We start from the raw sequence: 20908 nt of genomic DNA, 5'->3' as shown, positions 1-20908 counted from the left end.
TAGCTGAAGCCCGTGGTTTCATACGCGCTCTGAAAAACTGCAGGGATGGACAAAACAAAAATGAAAAATTAACTAAATAAAATATAACCTTCCGAAGCCAAGTAGCTGTGAAATTGTCGTCACAATACTTAATAAAAATGTACCTGCATTGGTGTACCAATGGTCTTCCGTGGTACTTGTGCATACAATTTTCTCATTCTTAGAAAGATAAAATAGGAAACATTTTTCCCCTACTTTAATTAGTGTGCAGGCACCATGATACCATTGCGCAGGCATACGACTTAGAGAATAAGAAAAGGTAGAAGAAACTCACGGTGTACAATATGTTTGTACCAGTTTAAACTGGGAAAAGGAGAGTTCAGTGGAGTAAGTTACGAGGTTATGACCAGTTGAGTTAGTAGAGTGTTCAAGGATGTTTCCAAGTGCTGTACCACAATAAAGTTCTCGTCTGTCGTCCATCAGTGTTTTAATAATGCACACGAAAACGCGATACCCCAAATAAGAACTATTTTATTGACAGCTGTTAAGATACCGTAAGTTCTCAATACTCCTAAAGATCCCCGTCCAAGCCTCGATACGTATTAATACATTTACTCCTTTTAATATTAGTACAGTGTTGTTTCATTTACTAGCAGGGTCATTGAGGTATACTATTTGATTTTTTTTTACTAATTTTCAAGCAAAAATCTCCTATAGTTCACCCGAAAGGCTTTGAAAAATGGGAGGCGGAAGAAAGAATATTTTTTCTTGAACGATTCCAAAAATGTATTTTCAGCATACGTACGATAATTATTGGTGGTTTTTACGTCAGATGTACATTTCTATTCCTCCGGGCTTCGTTATGTACTCGGAAACTGTATATACGCGATATTACATATCGTTTCTTGGTATTATATATCAACATTCAATACACTTAGGAGAACTCAGGATTTGGAGGATTTTATAAGATATCAGGCCGTAACTACCCAATTTGTTGGAGTAATCCCCCAGTGATGGCTTGTATGATAGGAGAAGTTCAGGTAACAAGCTGCCAATTTCAACAAGCACAATTTGATGTTTATATGAGTCCTGTTTATGAAGATCGCAAATATTGATCTTCCAATACAATTTAACAGCAATTCTGTGCAGCTCGAAAACTGGCCTTAAATCGTACAATTACTATTATTATATTATTATTACTTCATTAATAAATAAAATGCACTTGCATGAAGTTAGGAGTTTTTGAGCATTCGATCATTCATGCACCAATTACTCCCATGGGGACCACAGAACTACATATAGGTATAATGTAGCCTCCATGGCGCAATTGGCGAATGAATGAAAAAGCGCACAAAAGCTCCTGACTCCACGTGAGTGCTTTGTTAATTTTGCAACTTTCTATGGTTCTGACGACGATATCAACACGAAATTTGAAACTTGAAAAGGCAATTCTATACAGGGTGTGTCCTAAGTAATTGGAAATATTTCAACTATAGATTCTTGAGCAAAAATATAAAGATTCATCTTGATGAAATATTATAAAAGTTTATTGACTCTACTTGATGAAGAAAATTCAATATAAGTATGAAAAAATTGACAACTTTGTGTCCATTCCCCCCACAATAATATACCCTTATGAAATATGTATGTAGGCTTGGTTAATCGATCGTCTAGAGGTATGATTCGATTAACTGGCCTTTCGTCTGTTTCTCCGTGACTTTGTTGAATTTGTAATAATTAAACTCTTTTGAATTATTTACATCTATTTACAAAGCCACAATTATACAGTACAAACTCAGTTTTGAGAAGATCTTTATTACGTCTTAATTACAAGTTTCTCACTACGGTACTGAATTTCGTCTTTAACTCTAGTTTTAATTACTCGAAACGTCTTGGATTATCACGTCTTCGTCGTACTCCAAGTTTTCGGCCGTCTCGTCTTTAACTTGTTCGCGACTCGTCTTCATCTAGTCCGCGAAACGTCTTTTCGTCTTACGTCTTGAGTTGACCGACCGAACTTGCCTCGTCTTCGGCTTGAGTTAAACTGTACCGTCTGTACCCGTCTTCGGTTTAATCTTAAACTGTGCTCTCTGCTGATTGGAACTACCCTCTCTCGAATATAGACCTCTCTCGGTTTGACCACACCCTTAGGGGAAGGTACCATCCCCCTAGTCCAATAAGGGCTTTTGCCGTACCGCCCCCAAAGATCTTCGCGGATTCCTGGAAATCGAATATTCTAGAAGGACTAGAACCTGATAAACAGATGTTACCATCTGGCACGACCGTCTTGTTCTCGAACTTTCCCAACCCCAATCTCTTAAGATTTACAACCGACATGACACATTCTTCGACACCCCGAAGAATTATACATCCTTTTTACATTATGTACAATAACAATTCGTTCCCTGTAAATTCATTGAATTTGTCATGCCCTTGGCACTTGAAGAGACTAATAGGTCTCCAAGCATCCGGTTGACCATCTCAATTATTTACAGGGAACAATAAACTGGATCCTACATGTATTTGGTTAATTTTTGTCTTGGAATACAAAAGCAGTGGCGATTCTAGACGGGGCTAAGGGTGACCCATCCCATAAAAATATCGCATGACCAAAAAAATAAAATAAAACATGAAATCAACTCAAACTAGATGGACTTGATGGACCTGTAAATCTTGGTACTTCCTATTCTTAAAACCTGGCGTCGCTACTGATCTAAAGCTACAGAAATATCTCTCAAAGAAATCATCAAATCCGAACAAACGAAGTATACAGAATTGAAAGCTCGTGTTAATCTATCTGAGAAGCGAGCATGATAAATACAGAATCCCTTTTTCCCATGATAACGTCTGAACTACTCTTTGTTCATCAAATTAATCACGAAATGCAATAAGAGCATCCACCCCGCCACAGATCTTCGAAAAACTGATCAATCAAAAGCGAATTTCATTATTGCGAAGTTCTCCAATCAATCACGAGTAGAGCTTTTTTATTCAAGCTCATTGTGGCGTTTGCGTCACAATTTCCAATATGATTGAATTGGTAGGGCACAAAATTAATCATAATATTGAACCTGCCTTCCTCATCGCTGGGGAATTTATGTTTTCCGCTGATTGAGTAATATTGGACGGTTATTATGCCTACACGGAAGAGTTTGAAACAACAACAATATAGGATAGAATAGCTATTTTCCTCGAACTGAATATCAGTTCGGGGGCGTGTTGCCCTGAGGTGCCATCTGTTGAGCAAACGGTGATTTATGCAAGTTGCTTTTTTCTTATAGGGGTTATAGTTTGGTGCTATCGATTGATTTGGTTATTAGCTATCGATGTGTGTATATATTCTAGGTATTTTCAAAGTATATAAAAACTTGATATATTTAATGAACTGTTTATTAGCCATGTCACCTTGTTCCGCTTCGGAGGTGTCGTGGTGTATAAGGCAGGGACCACGAACTATTCAATCAGTGCTGGCAATATAGAAATTGGCTGTACAATCTTCTCTAGCTCTAGGGATTCATCAAGCCAAGTTGCTCGAAATTTTAACCAACTACTTGACTTGAAACTCAAGCTCGTGAAAAAAAATTACATACTCGAGCTTGACTTGACTTGATTTTGAATATTTATTGCTTAACTTGATATCAAGCTACTTGATATTACTTGAGCTTGATATGCACGCGTCGCACGGCATATATTTCTGATTTTGACAGTTTCAACCCGATAGTAGACTTTTAAATTTTATATGATTCCATTTGTGTTATTGTTCATACCAAACGAAGAAAATTTTTATTTTTTTTTTGTATACTGTTGTCACGACGTTCAAGGAAAAGAATTTTTGTTTTTTTTCAGAACTAACTGGGAACCTCTAGTGAGCCTCTGTTCATAATGTTTATTTGCAATATTTTATAGAATATTATATTAGGTTGTGTTGAAAACAAATAAACTTTATTATTATTATTATAATCTCGTGCGTGCTTAGACTGAATAAGGGGATTCCTCGAGCGCTGAGTGACTGGAGTATTCGCCAGTGTGGCTTTATTAGTAATTTTCTCACATTTCTATGCAATCTGTTGGCATATTTTGGTAGTTTCAGGAATATCTTTCCAAACTTGGCGATTTTGGCCAAGGATTTTTCATCAACGTCAGCATCTTCAGCTCCTGTTGAAAGACAATTTTCCAGAGCTGCTCTTACAGTTACAGAAACCCGCAATTGGTTAGGCCTGGAGGTTTCATAATATTGAGAAATTCAGTTTTTCATTATTCTTTATTTTGTTATGATTTATAGTGATTTAATTTGAGTTTCTATTCCAAAAAAAATAATATTTCAGGTTCTTTTATACAATAAGTTTAATGAATAAAAATGTTTTCTGCAAGGTTCCTCCACATTTCATAATTTTTTTATTGATGTAACACTATTATACACAATAAAACTGCTGAAAATCAGATAGCTTAATATGATTCAAGTACTTGATAAAAAAATACTTGTCTCGACTTGAAAAACTACTACTTGAATTGAGCTTGACTTGAAATCAAGTCAAACCAAGTAGCTTGAAAATCAAGCCAAGCAGTGAATCCCTAATCTTCTCCCTGGAGCAGACAAAAAAACTATGGCAATATGCGTGTCCCAATGTTTTTTCGTCCTTCGCTCCTGAAAAATCAGTCTCCACAGTATTTCTATTTTGTTAAACTATTATTCATGAGGATATTTATTTACGCATGTGCAATGTAGACTGCCTATTTAAAAAAACTAGAAATAGCTATTTAACTTTTATTGCAATCCTAAAACTTATACCAAATTTATTCAAAATCGAAGTAGTTGAAATCAAAATATACAGGGTGTTACCAAATAAGAGCGGAATTTTAGAGAGTGAATCTTACAAATGTAACAACTTCAACACGATAATTTACCAAAATCAACTGATAATGTTACGAGGTCAAAATAACGCAGTGTGGAGTGCTGAGTTTTCAACAGTAAAAAACTAAGAAACATAATGCCACACCAGCTATCGGATGAGTATTTGAAGTTGTCAAGCTTGTCAGAATATCGAATAAACGTTTCTAATGGAGAGAGTAAAGCTACCATGATTCAATATGAAGGATGTTCTATTATCTTGAACCTCTTAAAAAAGACTTTCCAAAGGGAAAGTCAGGTTTTATTTCACAAACAAAATTGCCTATCCATAATATTCCTCCACGCAATGATGAAAGAAAGGAAAGTTCGGTTGTGCAAAGAGATTCGGGGAAGAAAGAAAGTTTTGAGTTCTGCATTTGGCAGGAGTGAGATATCCCACCATTAAGGAAATGGATGAACCTTGAAGCTCAGCTGTGGCTATCAGATATATGGAAACGAAGAAATTTTCATGCGCTCTTCATAAAGACTAATCTGGGGACCTCGGAAGAAACTGGAGAATTTGAGAAGTCAATTTTCCTGTGCATAAAATCGGTATTTCCATCATGTTCACGTATTCTTATATCTTTATATTATGCAAATTTCGATATGGAGATGGCGAGCGACATGCTCTATCATTTAGATCTCAACAGAAAATACAACGGACTTATATTTCTTTTATTAAAACGGAATGGGAATATGGCACTCTGACAGATACAAATTTAGGGCCAAATTGAATGTCATCAACGGAATAATCATGAGAATCGTTGATATTAAGGAAACAGTGCTATTTCAACGGAAATGTAACATTTTAACTGTACGATGTCTACGAAAGTTTACTTCTTATCGATTTTGATTTCTTTTTGTGAGTGTTATGGTGATTACAGCTTTTATTGGAAAACTCTTCATAGGAAAATATATACTTACTGACAAAGAAACTGCAACACTCACAAACCCAGAACTGTTTTAATTTTTTTTTTGTTGGTAAAACACAGATAGTATAGCAAAGAGTACATGATTGAATATGGAGAAAAAATCGTGAAGATTTTTTTCATGTAAACAATTTTTGATACTTACATATTATAGTCGTTTTTTGCTAGTTTTTTGAATTTTACAACAAACCAGCTGTTCGAGGAGATGCAAGGTCGATTTTTAGTTGTTGTTAAAATGCCTAGAGTACGTGTACGCGGAATTTATCGCCATCTGAGTGAATTTGAAAGAGGTTGAATTATTGGTCTACGGGAGGCGAGGTTGTCATTTCGAGAAATCGCAACCAGAAACGAACAGATATCCAACTACTGTTATGAGATGTTGCCAAGCGTGGTTTGGTAATGCCCAAAATGAAGAAGAGTAGGCACTGGACGTTGAAGGGACACAAATGAAGTTCAAGATCGACGCCTAAGACTTATGGTCATTAGAGACCGATTAGCGACAACTCGATCTTTGGCTGATGAGTGGTTAGGAGAACAAATAACATCCTGTTATTGTCAGAATGGTTTAACGCCGGATAAGGTATTTTAGACTACAGTATAATCGACCACATCTTGTGTTAGCTCTGACGGTTGAGTATCGCCGGCAACGATTATAATGGTGCAGAAAACGTCAACATTAGAATGTGGAATGGCAGCAGGTCTTTTTTTCTGATGAATTCTCCTTGGGTGCACATGATGGCCGAAGAAAGATAAGACGACGTCGGGAAGAGAGACATGAACCTCGGTTTGATGTTGAGCATCATGTACACCAGATAGTAGACGTTATAGTATGGGGGTGCTATTGCACATGCAAATAGGTCAACTTTAGTCTTTATTCGAGGTAACATGACAGCGCTGTGTGAACTTCAAGAAATAGTGATGCCAGATATTCTCCCTTACCTTAACTGGTTCGAGAATCCAGTTTCTTTGTCAGGTAGTATAAAATTTCATTTGAAGAGTTGATTTTGATCCCCCATGAAAATAGTAGAATGGTGAAATATTAATTGGTTTCTTGGTTTTTTATTATTGCACGTGAAAAAATGTCTTTATTATTGTAAAATGAAAAAAAGTGTGCTAACCGGGCTTCTAGCACTACAAACACTGATGAGGAGTCAACAGCTTTTGAGCGCTCGTCATTCACGCACCAATTGAACCCTTGTAGACCACATATATACCTATCGTCTTCAAGGGTGCAATTGGCGCATGAAAGAACTAGCGCTCAAAAGCTCTCGACTACACTTAAGTGCTTTTCTTATTTTTCGACGTCTGGCCCATTTCGAAAACAAACGGTGTAACAATTTCGGAACGTAGCCATTATTTCCCTCGAAATAACAAGCCATTATAAACCAACCGGCCATTTCGTGGGAAAGCTTTGCAGTGAGTCAAGTGAATGAATAGGGAACTGCAGCACTGACAAAAATTGAGGAGAACATAAACGTGAACTCGAAGGAGATCAAAAAGGATTTTGTATAAGTAAGATTCATTACTTGCTACATAATGTCTGACGTGAGAGAGGTTATAACGCTAATTGAGAAATACGAGTCTAATTCTAGTGCATTATGTAGGTGGCGTCGGTATCTGGAAGAAAAGAAGTGGGTAGAAAGAGTCTTCGAATGATATTTCTTTTGTTCGAATGTTGCGAGAATACTTCGAATTCGATTATTTGATGCTTTGAGCTGCTGCACCTTGAACTTAATTTGCGTGATTATTTTTCATGTTTGAAGGGGATGCTATGATAACATCATTTTTTTTAATTGGGATACCTTTTGACTGGAGGAACGAAAACTATATTTTATTTTCTCGAGTTTTCCGTAGTCCATTAATTCGATTGAATAGAATCTGCAAATAGAATCTAAATATAACTTTGCTGATGAGTTTAATTCTTGATAATTTTTTGCGAGAACAACATTGGGTAGAGGTATCGGTTTTTGCTATGCTATTGGTTTATTCCGCGCCTTCTTCGTCAACTGAGGTTAACGATAACGTATTAAAACTCTCTTGATCTGTAGCAGCTCTAATAAGCTCCTCAAAGTTCAAGCCTGTCTAGTTTCTTATATTACGCATCTATTATAGCTCCTTACTGCCAATTCTACATCTACCTTCTCATTTTCCCTTGTATTATGAGCCGTTTATTTCTTAAAACGTGTTCAAGGTGAGCGGTCTTTCTTATTTTCATTGTGTGGATCAGTTCTCGATCTTTATGTATTTTTCTTAAGACATCTTCGTTAGTTCAGAATTCATTGATATGTCCACATTTCTATATGATTCCACGAATCTATATGATTCGTTCCTTTTCACTGCGATCTAATAGTCCAATATGTCCCCCATCAAAGCCATTCTCTCCAGTTCGAGAGTTCTAATGAAATCCAGTATCTGGGATGGCTTCAAGGAGGCTAATTCCTCACTTCTACAAGTTTCTTGTCCAACGCACATTTAGCGTTGGCTAGTGATAGTGAGGCATATCGTCACCAAGTGATCCGGAGTTTCTTCCTCCTCGCCACAGAATCTGTACTCGTCATTTTCTGCTAGATCCATTCTCATGAGGTGTTTCGTAAGGTGACAATGCCCTGTGAGGACATTCCTCTTGGATCTCGCAGTGTCAAAATCAAACCAGGAAGATTCCGCCAGAGTGTTTGTGTTTTTTTGGTGTTTTCTTCTTCTGAAACTCTTTTTTGTAGGTACATTTGCCTATACTACAGAAAGGTTTCGGTCCGATGAAAGGAATTTGTGTTCCTTTTTTGGCATATGTGTTTGCCTCTCCATAACCTCTAATTTTCGAGTGTCCGAAGACCTTGTTATTCTTGCCTAATTCATTGAGTTCTTCTCGGCAGATAGATTTTTATATTAGTACAAATAATTTGTTTATTGAACTTCTATCTGAAAGTGAAACAAGGTTTAAGTAGAATCTAACATTTAATATTACTGCATGTTTAATATCTCAAAACTTGATATAACACAAACAAATTATTAACAACGATTACGAACTTTAGCGAGGTGTTCTGCACTAATTTTAATGGCTCCCCCTTTCTCAGGGGTTTGTAGTGTTTCATTCCGGGATTACATAAAGAATCATCTGTAATGCCTGCTTTATAGACTATCAGCATGGAGCATGGAGAGAAGTTTCCGGTGCCATCATACGGTCTTGCAAACAGTGTGAATGAGAAGAGTTTACAACCCATGAACCGACCATTACTGCCAACAATTATAAAAGATACTGAGGGATGTTCAATTGAATTACCAAAGTGTCATCATATAGATAATATGTCATCATCTAGAATGTTCAACCGCTGACCAGAAGTTGGAGCTTAAAAATAGAAAACCATCTTGAAGAAAAACCCTGACAACAAAAAACATGCAGTTGCCACGAGCTGAGCTTCAGGTCATTGTACAAATCATAATGCTTTCTCGATACAAAAACATTCTGAACAGAATTGGAATGAAAGCAGTCTAAAGAGCAGATATTCAGGAAAGCCTGCTCTAAGTTATCATTTCATGAATGCCAAGGATCTCGATGGTTGGGCCAGTTTTTGTGGTACTGGTAAGCAGGGTATTACAGATTACTACAAAAGAGTTACTTCACACCGTCTCATTGAGACCAGTTGGGTCTCCCCCCTAGAGCTTTTCTCACCATTGTACCATTTAGATCTTGCCTTTCAATTTCATATTTATAATGAATCTATGAGGGCTTTTAGGAGGTTCCCAGCAAACACGTTACATCACTTGACAGTTTCGCGAAGTCTCAAATTGCACATTAATAATAATAATAAAGTTTATTTGCTTTCAACACAACCTAATATAATATTCTAATAATTATTGCAAATAAACACGATGAACAGAGGCTCACTAGAGGTTCGCCTGTTAGTTCTGAAAAAAATACAAAAATTCTCTTCCTTGAACGTCATGACAACATTATACAAAAAAAAAAAATTTCGTTTGGTATGAACAATAATACAAATGGAATCATATAAAATCTAAAAGTCTATTATCGGGTTGAAACTGTCAAAATCTGGTTCTTAGTTTTGTCCAATTCGGGGTAAAAATGTCTTAATCATGAGTAAATATTTGTCACTATTCTTGAGGGCACTTAATAACTCTTTGTTTAGACATGATGGATATGAATAATAAGGTAAGTAAATCCACACCAATACCCACTGAATTCCCTAATCATTGAATATCTTCGCATCTCCATTCAGTAGCCACAATTTCACCTTCCTATTGAATGATCTACGATTTTTTAGTGTTCTACATTCCATAGGAAGAAAAGCGAACATTTTGGGTGCCAAATACCACCAGCATCTCTGACCAACCGTCTTTTGGGTACGTATCGTCTTGAAATTCCTGAGTTTATGTCTAGTGGGGTACTCGTGATCAATCGATTGTAGTCTTATCTTTCCCCTCTGGACGAGACTAGTCAATTTTAAAAAGTAAAGTTGTTGTATGTTCAGAACTCTTGATATTTTGTAAATTTCTACAGAGGGGAACAAATATGGTTTTCCAAACATCGTTTTGAGAATCATCCTCTGAATGACGTGTAGTCTCTCCAAATGAACAGCGTGTGCAGCTCCCCAACCAACATTCCCATATGTTAAATGTGACTGCACCAAACCGTAATAAATAGTTTTGAGTTGTTCACTATTCATCTGCTTTCTCAGGTACCTAAATGTATGTAGCAGTCCACGAAGTTTCTTTGCCAAATGTTCACAGTGATAGTCCCATCTCATATGTTTATCAATATATATACCAAGGTACTTAATATGGCCTTCTGTACTTTCATGGATATATTCCTGGTCATCAATCTTCAAAGGACCTAAATCCGGTTGACTGGATTCGTAAGATGTGAAAGGTAAGTAGGAAGTTTTCTTTGCGTTTAGGGTCAATCCGTTCTGTCTGAACCATCTTGAAACAACACTTAGATCAAATTCTATGTTCTCCTTTAGTTTCTCCCATGTTCTCTCTTCAGCCATTAAAACCACATCATCTGCAAAGGCTATGATTTTTCCAAAGATTTTCATACTCAATAAAGCATTTACAGATATCTTCATTGCGATTACGCATACTTGTTCTAAACATATTTATTTTGCGACATTGCTTTGTTAACAACAATTCGAAGATGCAGTGATAATAATTTGAGGATATTAATAAATAACCACAATGCCATCCCCATAGAAAGTGGTAAATTAGTAGTTAAAAAGTTTACCATCGAGCGACTTCGCAACGAAGTCTTTTTGAGAACTACACAATGTTAACATGAATTGGATGATATTTCAAATCCTTTTTGAGTGGGTCACTTTATGTTCCCAATGTGGCTGTTTATTCTGGTGAAGGTAATAGTAATACTTTGCACATTATTATTTTCAATTATCCATCTGTGGCACTGAAATATCCAGCCCTCAAAGAGTCCGACGAATATTTATTTATTCTCCTTCATCTGGATGTAATAAACAAAAACAAACGATTCAGAGCAATCCGAGAGGTCGTCGGTGAAACCAGAACGTGATCCTAATAGAAGCATTTTTGCAACAAAATACAGATTACGTATTCACTTGGTCCGTTTTCTGGCTGATCGAGCGATATTTCGAAAACTACAATAGCTATAGGCTTCCCGTTTTTTCAGTTTTATTTGTGCGTTGGTGTCTGCCATGTGGCTGGTGATATAGCTATATCACCAAAAAACCAATAAATTAAAATATATATAGTATTTTTTTAGAAGTGGTCAAATGTTAATTTTATTATTTTATGAGAGATAATTTCACTTTTTTGTGACGTTTGTTTTTTTATATTAGATTGAATAATTATTTATTATATGGATGTTTCATTACTTCATTTCCCATTTCCAAATTGTATGTACAAATTTCTACAGGATTACTTTTGTGATATTCATAAAATAGTCCCTTTGGCACTATACAGTGTGTTTCCAAATTGTATGTATGACTTTGTACAAGATATTCTACACATTAAATAAATGATATTCTATATAGGAATCCTTGTCCGAATTTGAACAATACAAGGCATTTGACCTATATTAAATATCATTTATTCAATGGGTAGAATATCTTGTACAAAGTCATACATACAATTTGGAAACACACTGTATAGTGCCAAAGGGACTTTTTTATGAATATCACAAAAGTAATATTTTGTGGGGATTACAGATGCCTGCGTTACGGTCATGGTGGCGCTGCCAACCAGGTTAACGCTTCCCCCAACAGAGGGCGCAACAATCTACTTAAGCCTCGAAGTAAGCATCTTAAACGGAGATAAGCCGAGGAATCCCAGTCAAATAGCAACCTACATCATGTAGCATTTTGTGTCTTGTATTTTAATTTTAATATTTTATTTAATAACCGTTTAATTAGGAGTAGGCAGATAGAGGCCTAGTTAGAAAACCATTAATTTTTCCCTCTAACTAGGAGTAGGCAGATTGAGACGTAGTTAGCCCATGTCCCGTTATAGTTATCCCGAGGTTAATCAGGAGTAGGCAGATTGAGGCCTGATTAAACCCCACCATCGACCAAGTCGTCACGCTGTCCCAAAAGTTTTACTAAGTTCAAAATTTTATCTTATATGGAAGTCAGTATGTGTACTCTATGTGTAGTGAAAAAAAGAATAGAATTGAGAAGTCTAATAATGATATCCTAATGAAATCATAATCGAACTTCCTATTGAAATTGATATAATGTTCTCTATGTGTGGTGAAAAAGGGAATGGAATATAGAGATATCAAAGAGACCTCGCATGAAACGACCCAATGTGGTTATTAAAAAGACATTTATTGACTCAAAAACTTCCATAAAAGTGACAATAAATGGATGTTTTTTTGGGGATATTTTTTCATGTCTCAATTTGAACAACACAACGACTTGAAATGCGTACATGATGTCGCGGACATTTCGCTGCAAATGCGAGCGGGAGGCAATGTTTTTAATACATCGCATGCGAGCTTTTAGTTGCAAAGTTACTTCCATGGTACTTCACAGTTACCTCCCAGTGTTTGCTGGGTTACATCGTATTCCTACAAGTTTTTCGCCCAAAATATGTTAGGCTTTGTCTTGTAATGGCTGGAGATTCTGTGGAAGTGAGTTCTGTCAGCAGTTTTTTCTTCCTTCCCACAGAATCTGCACTCATCATTTCCTGATAAACCTCTCCGAATTAGGACCATTAGGTGCTCTAAGGGGCCCGAAAGGCGCATGAATGATCAACTGCTGAGAAGCTGATGACGCCAAGTGCTGTTCGAATTTTTTTTCCATGAATTCGGTAAATCTGTACTCTTTGAGATAGGAGGAAATAATGAATCATAGACCAAAATTTGAATTGTTTTCACTCACGTTGAAGTGTTTGAATTCTATACGTGATTATATTTTAACCTTCCTCAGCTTAAATATTAATTTCGTTTTCAAACCAAGAAATAAGGATCCCAAATATTGCTCAATCCATTCATAATAACATTAATGATGTGCTTTGACCATGAATATCAGAACGTTAATAGCGCTGTTTAATTAGATTTCATGCCGATTAAGCTTTTGATTGGGCCTAATAATTATTATGATGGGATTTCGAAAAGTAAATTCGAACAGAAGTGTTCACAATTCAATAGATAGTTCAAATGCGATTAGTTCAACTGAAAGCCGAAATTATGGCGATAAGGGTGGAATTATTGTTTGTTTTAGTTTCCCACTTGAAACTTGGAGTTGGATGTCGACGGAATTCAGGTTCACTAAAGCAATACTGTAGTTTGTTGTTTTATAACTTTGTCAATTGAAATTTCAGAAGCAGTTCTGGATTACTAGTTTTTTTTTATCGTTTCTGATGAATCTTGGGAACTAAACTGCTTTACGAAGTTTTCTTCCAAAAATGAATCTGCACCGAAGAACCCATAGAAGAGGTTGTGTACACCCTTGAAAACTTGAAATTTCTGTAGAAAAATTCATTTCGGCCTGTTTTTTTCCTAGAGCATTCCTTTGAGGTCTGTAAAAGTTCAGTAATCGCAGATGAGCAAGGAAGTCAAGCAGTTGGAAGCGCATTTAGTTCAATTTGAATATAATTTTTATTAAATTTGTCATGAGGAGCATTGTCAATACACGAAACTATTTTACATCTATTTTTCTGAAAATAACAAATGTAGCTCACTCAAACTTCAATATCTTGATACAGACTTTAGCTTTATGTTCCGAAATTTTGACACGCATATTTTGAAGCTCGGTACCAACAAGAAAAAGATGGTATGACACTGCGCTCTGTATACTTGGAGGTTATAAAGTGAATTGCTGATAGTTCTTGTGTGAAATTATCGAATATGTTTAGTGTTTTGAAGAATTTAAACACAATATAACCGTTCAAACCTTTATTACATTGGCCTCAATAGTAGAGTACTTAGATGTACCAAAAAAGTTGTATCCAATTTCAGAACCACTTCAGAATCAGATCCTTATTATTTCAATACTTAGCATTCCAAGCAGCTTCTCTATTCCTTCGAACTCGAAGAAATTTCTGTAGTCTGCTTCCTCTCTTCTTCCTTCATGGATTTTGTAACCCTCTCAGTTTTCTTTTTGTGCAATCTTCTCAACAAATCTTTATTTTGTCTGTGAAAGTATTCTTCTTCTAAGGCTTTCCTTCTTTTATCCAGTTGACCACCAGTTTTGTTGTATTCACATCTCAAGTTTTTAGTGATATGTACGAATCTCCGCAATATTTTGAACATGTTTGAATCGGCCGAGTTTTGCAATTTTTTTGTAGTTTTTTTTTTACGTTGATTTTTTTTTAAGGATTCATTTCAATGCTGTACTTCATAGTGAATTTTGTTATTCCGATGATGACAGAATTAATTCTTGTCACTCAAAGCACAGAGCAATATATTTCTGGAATTTTTTATGGCATATCTTTCTATCTGTGAATTATTGATACGTTGATCTTTCGTGATTTCTGTGTTTCAACCTTTTGAGATTAGTCACCTCCTGATATTTCAAAGGTTTTCATTCACTTTATAAAATGATTTTCAGCTTTAGAAATTGATTATATATATTATTTTGTGAAATTTCGAAGTTTTTCTTTACTCAATTTATCATAGAGCTCACAAGGTGTTGAATTACATCATCTGGAAGGATAATCAACTGCAACATTTATTCAGATAATTTGATAACCAATGTTTTTTTCAATAAATCGGTACGACGTTTATTGTGCTTGATGGCTTCAGTTCTTGAACCACTTGGAGAATATGAATCGAAATATTTTCTTAAAATTCTTCATGTTGAAGTTTCAGAAAGATTTAATAGTTGATAATAGTTGACGATGCCAAGCCGATAAATTTGGCTTTTGTCTTACACTTTCTGCTACCAAATCATCATTCTCTTGTGTGTGAGCATTTCTTTGAGGTATTGGTACTGGAGTCAGTCGGTGTCAGGGGTCCTGTACTCGAACTTATAGAGTCATACCTAAGCAATAGATTCCAAGTAGTAGACTGGAAGGGAAATATTTCACCTAGAGTTCGGGTCAAGCATGGCGTGCCGCAAGGTTCTATCCTGGGCCCGATACTGTTCATAATTTACTTGGATGACCTGGTGAGTGGTGTTGATGCTGACATGGCTGAGTTTTTTGTGGATGACTCAACGTTTATAAACAAGTCAAAACATTTGGCAACTCTTGAAGAGAAGGCAAGAAAATCAGAACAACAAGCAATGGACTGGTTCATCAGAAATAAGTTGTCCGCAAATGCGGAGAAAACACAAAGGCTACAGATTTTATTTTTACAAGATTTTTCCATTAGGGACATCTGAATATGCCTTTCTTTTCAAGTTACATCTCTATAAATGCAGACAATTTTTAGCATCGAGTCAGAAAATACAAATTGGAACAACAGAGTTAATTTTAACCGAGGAATAACCTCTCGAAGTTTTGTTATATATTAACCAATACCCTGTATGGTAATCCATGTGATCGGTATACTAAATTTAATCTATGTACAAGGCCATTTCGAAGCTTGAGTGATTTGCATATCAAACTCGTAAACCTATGTTACATTACCAGTTACCATTCTATGAGTTTTATGACTGTGAGATGGGAATGGAATAGCTCTAGTATGCTTATAAGTGTCTTCATTTATTTTTTCTTGTAATTGTACTTTGATATTGGGGATCAAATTATGTTTTCATCTGCGATATAAGTTTCGTTCAATATCTTTTTATGGTTTGGATGTAGTTCATAGTTTTTTATTTTGATTTGTTATATCATTGTTGTTTCCGATTAAATTCTTATTATTTTTATTTCATTCTTTTTTAAAAAAAGGCAGCTCGTTTATCTATTACTAAGGAGTAAAACTCAAATACAACGTTCAGGAAAATCTAATTTTAATTGAGCTATGAATCTTATTTGATGTCCACTATGTTCTCACGAAATTTAAGCAGATTGTGGTGAACATTTTTTTAGATTAACTTTTTTATGTTTTTAGTGGAACGATCTTCACAAAATTTCATTTTTATTATTATTTCACAAGTAAGAACTAACTTTATATTCGCTTTAATTGTATTTTTTTGAGTTATTGGGAAAATGAAATGAAAGATAGCTGTATAAATCTCCTTCCCAAGACATTCATAGTTCGAACGTACCTTGAAAATTCCCAAGTCTTTCATTACAAAAGTTATCGTGTTTACGGCCTACGGTTGGATGGCATTACAGATTGATGAACATTGTGAGGAAATGATAGACCGTCAGTAAAAATATCTCCTTTATCGTGTCGTCACACTCATCTCTTTAAGAGAAAAATTTGCTGATTTTCTACAATTGCTTACACAGGCCAGTGGAAAATTCTTTATCCTCGATTTTTCAACTGTTCCTGGTTAATTTTTGGGTGCAGAATCATAAATAGCTCTCATTTAGAATTTTTATTTTCAACTTTTATATATATATATATATATATATATGTATATTTCATTGTTATAACTATCACTATTGCGAGTTCCAGAAAAAATATAGAATAATTTATCACAAAATTTGCATACATATGAATCCACTATTTGAAAACTCTTTGAATATAAACATAATGGAACCATTGATACAACACAACAATAAAGCAACTGCACCAAAAGCAAAGTTACCACTTTTCAATCACAAATCAATAGAAAAATAGTTGTTTCCTATATTTTTTAATAATTTATAATTGAATGTATAATATAAAACTGTAAATACTTGGCTGAAAAACTGCACTCGATAGCTATTTGATTACAAGATCAATAAATTTGGTTGCTATCTCTCTTTGCATATGTTAGTCCTTTATCACTTAAAAATTTTTTTTTATATGACTTTCTAGCAATGAGGTTGGTAGGGTGCTTTTGCTGAAAACTACCCGGTCATCATGTCGATATCAGATTGTCCCCGATAACGATCTTCCAGTTTTAATGTCCTGGCAGGATTTATAATTTTTCTCACGTAACCAAAGCTCAGTTGATTACGTTTTGCTTTACTTGAGACATGACATCTGTAGAAGGCCAATTTCTGTTGATACAGTGATCATATTCAGCTCTGATGTCCCGAAGATATAAAAAACAAAAATATTCAGTATATCCACTTTGTTTTCTGATGAGAAAGTTTACCATTAAAAAAAAACATAAATTGCCCATATTTAATCACTTTCAAATTCCTCTCTCATGAGTCATGGTGATAGAATAAGCACTAAAAATTGAACCATATTTGTTACCGTAATGTAGAATACATTTCAAACTATGTTTTGAACTGTCAATAAAAAGATTTCATTCGCTTGGTGAGTATGATTCAAACCAATTTTTGCAGCTATTGCAAAGAACGCTAGGTATTTTCCTTAGCCATAAAGAGCAGCAGATCATTATTTCTTTGACGATAAAATGTAATCTTAGTAGCTGGATATATAGCAGGTTTTTTCGTTCAATATGCGGATGCAAGTATTGCAGCAGTTTCCTTTGAGAGGAACAGTTCTCTTACGAGATCGTTCAGTTCATTTTGATAGAAATACTGCGAAGTTGTTGAATCTGCTTCAAATTATTGAACTTCATCAGACGATATTTCTGTATCTCCAGGGAGTTCAGGAAATCTGTTGGAGGATAGAACGGGTATTTCTTCTGGATGCACTACAGGGCAGAATCTAGATCATATTTCGATTATTTTGGCATCGAGGTAGATGCTGTTTTTATTTGGATAATTTCTGGACGTCTACAAGAAGAAAAAAAATACAATCGTCCATCTCAATACAAAAACACAAACACAACGCATTAGTCAATGATTTCCAAATAATGTATACTATTTCTACGATAGTATTAATCTGACAAATTTTGTGATAAGTAAAAAAGACAGAATAAGGTTAAATGGCAGTGAGTACATGAACCAGAAGTTCATTATTTATAAGGTGTAGTAAAAAAATCTATTTTTGTATGAAAAACAAGATTTTAATTACCAAAGTTAAAATGATCCGATAATAATAATGATTCGATAACTTGTTGCCATTTTGAAGCAATATCATTATGCCTATCTTATAGAATCTTTCGCCCCTATTGGCAAAAAAATGAGACAATCGATTTCCACAAGCCTCTTTTTAAGCGAACTTTTCACCATTAAAATGGTTCACCATGGAACCAGAACTGTACTATAAGGTGGATGCATAAGAAACTCCCAATCAAGCTCCCGGAGCTTCTGAATACACTATCGATGTGTGTGGCCTGGCATTGTCCTGATGGAACACAATTCCTCTGCTATTGACCAAAGCTGGCTGCTTCTTGGCGATTGCTTACTTCAGACAGTCCAATTGTGGACAGTACAGTTTCGAATTAACAGTTGTGGCGTGGGGGTGCAGTTCATAGTAGATAAGTCCCTGCCAATCACACCAATCATACAGTAAAACTTTCCTGGCCGTCAATCCTAGCTTGGTCACCGTTTCCGCCGGCTCACCCCGTTTCGACCATGACCGTTTTCGCTTGACGTTGTTGTGAGCGATCCTCTTTTCATCACCAGTCACCAACCACTTTAAAAAATTGTTCGATGTTGTTGCGATTCAGCAGTGATTCGCAGATGGAAATTCGATCCATGAGGTTTTTTTGCTTTTACTTCTTTGTTAACATACATCGAGCTTCTTCTTGATACCAGCCTTATGAAAATGAACTCGACAACGTCAATGATTTTATTGAAATTTCCGACAATTAGCCTTCCAGATGCATCTTTGACATAGAAATTATCGGAACGGAAACGACGAGACGAAGCTTACACGTGATTGGATATTACAATATCAGGATCATAAGCACTTTCTACATTTTCAGCCGTCTGGCTTGCCTTTCCGGCTTTATAGATAAAAATAGTAAAATATAGTTCATTTCCCTTTGCTTGGGTTTATATTTGACGCGTGCTCAAACTGAACAGAGCCAACTAATCACAAAACTGTCAAACAATTTTTTGTAGTACGAAATATCATCTTTCTAACGCCATCCAATGGAACCCTAACCATACACCGCGAGATATAGATAAATCCATTGAAAAATGATGGATTTTTTTTATAACACCTAATATTATCATATACGTAGTACATTTTATATAATATATCGGTAACTTTTTGTTATGCCTTATACGAAAAAAGGTCTGAAACTGCACGTTCAGCATCACGCTCCAAAAATTCGTTAGTCCAATAAATATAATTCGAAATTTTCATTGTATTCGAAATCTCCAAAATTTTCAAATACACGCATTGCAGAACGACAACCCTATCCAATGAACAGAAATAATTCGATCAATTAGAGGCAAATACGCCGCTTTGGAGTTTACAGCTTCAACGAACGTGTCTCAGTGGCATTAATTACATCATTCGCCCTAATTCCCAAGACCTAACAAAGGATATATCCGATACACGAGGTGTCAAAAGCTTTTAACTCTCAAGAGGCAACTGACTGGAATTTGATGCGCTTACAGTGCATTTCGTTCAGGTTATTTCCTCCAATTTCTGTTAGTTCATTGTTAACAATGATCTCTCGCTATGGAGGAACTTCAATTTCATGAGATGCTATAAACTTGGAAACTGAATTAAGAAGGTGAAGAATGAAATTTTGAGAAAAGTACTGATTTGGTGTCAATAAGTATGAAGCGCTTTCATTCATGCTCCAATTCTTTTGAAGAGAACAGAGCTGTATTAGGTATATCCCAGGCATGAATGAAGGAATGCTTAAAAAAGGTTTTTTGAGATTTTAACGACGCGAAAGATACTTATGAAATTTTGCATGAAGCTTGAAATTGCAATATCACATATAAATGCGCATTTTCATCTCGATCACATATGTAGTTTTGAAATGAACACGAAATACAAAGTATCACAAGTTTTAGTACCTATTAGACGTTTTTGGAGAAGTGGACCTATTTGAAATCTGGAAATTGGGATTATAATATTGTTCGAAATTGTCTACCGAACTGTAATATTCTTGAAGCATTAGTTCTTTCGGTTATAACAAGGAATGGAATAAAATTATCCAAAAACATTTTTTTTTTAATTTTTCTTCTCAGATATGATCGCATATTCAATTCTGAATACTTTTCTCCTCGAATCGTTGCATTCAACGAAAGAGTACACGTAAATGCATTTACTTTACATTTTTGATCACTCATATTCGTTCATATTTGATGAAAATGTAGCATTTACACTTGGTTGGAAGCTCTAAAACCATGAATATTTCGACGAGGCTTGGAGGTAATTACCCCCTTTACCCTCCTGGATCCGCCACTGGTTCCCTCCAAGAAACTAAATTTCTCTCAGAAGAAGTTACATTGAGAGGGGGCAATTAGAGATTCACGTCTTGATTTGAAATCAAGTCAACTTTAATGTCAAGTCCAGTCAAGTATTTATCAAGTACTTGAAAAATTAAGTGCATCTATTAAACTACTTGATTTTCAGTAGTTTCAAAAAATTATGAAATAAGTAAGAACCTGGAAAAAAAAACATTTTTATTTATGAAACTTATTGTATATAAGAACAAAAATATCAACTTTTTCAAATTGGAAACAAATTTTTATTTGTGATTTTTCACTATGAACCAAAACAAAATATGAAAAAAATATAGTTTATTATTATTGGTAAACC

The 20908-nt window shown here is 35.3% G+C and overlaps 1 protein-coding gene across 4 annotated transcripts in view; it reads left to right on the top strand.

Annotated features, from left to right (window-relative positions):
- LOC123671281 (diacylglycerol kinase 1) overlaps positions 1-20908 on the top strand; it is a 176008-nt gene that overhangs the window by 35770 nt on the left and 119330 nt on the right. The window lies entirely within an intron of this gene.

This window comes from Harmonia axyridis, chromosome 1 (genome assembly GCF_914767665.1).
Source record: "Harmonia axyridis chromosome 1, icHarAxyr1.1, whole genome shotgun sequence".
Classification (NCBI taxonomy): Eukaryota; Metazoa; Arthropoda; class Insecta; order Coleoptera; family Coccinellidae; genus Harmonia; species Harmonia axyridis.
This window is presented reverse-complemented; position numbering and strand designations above follow the sequence as displayed.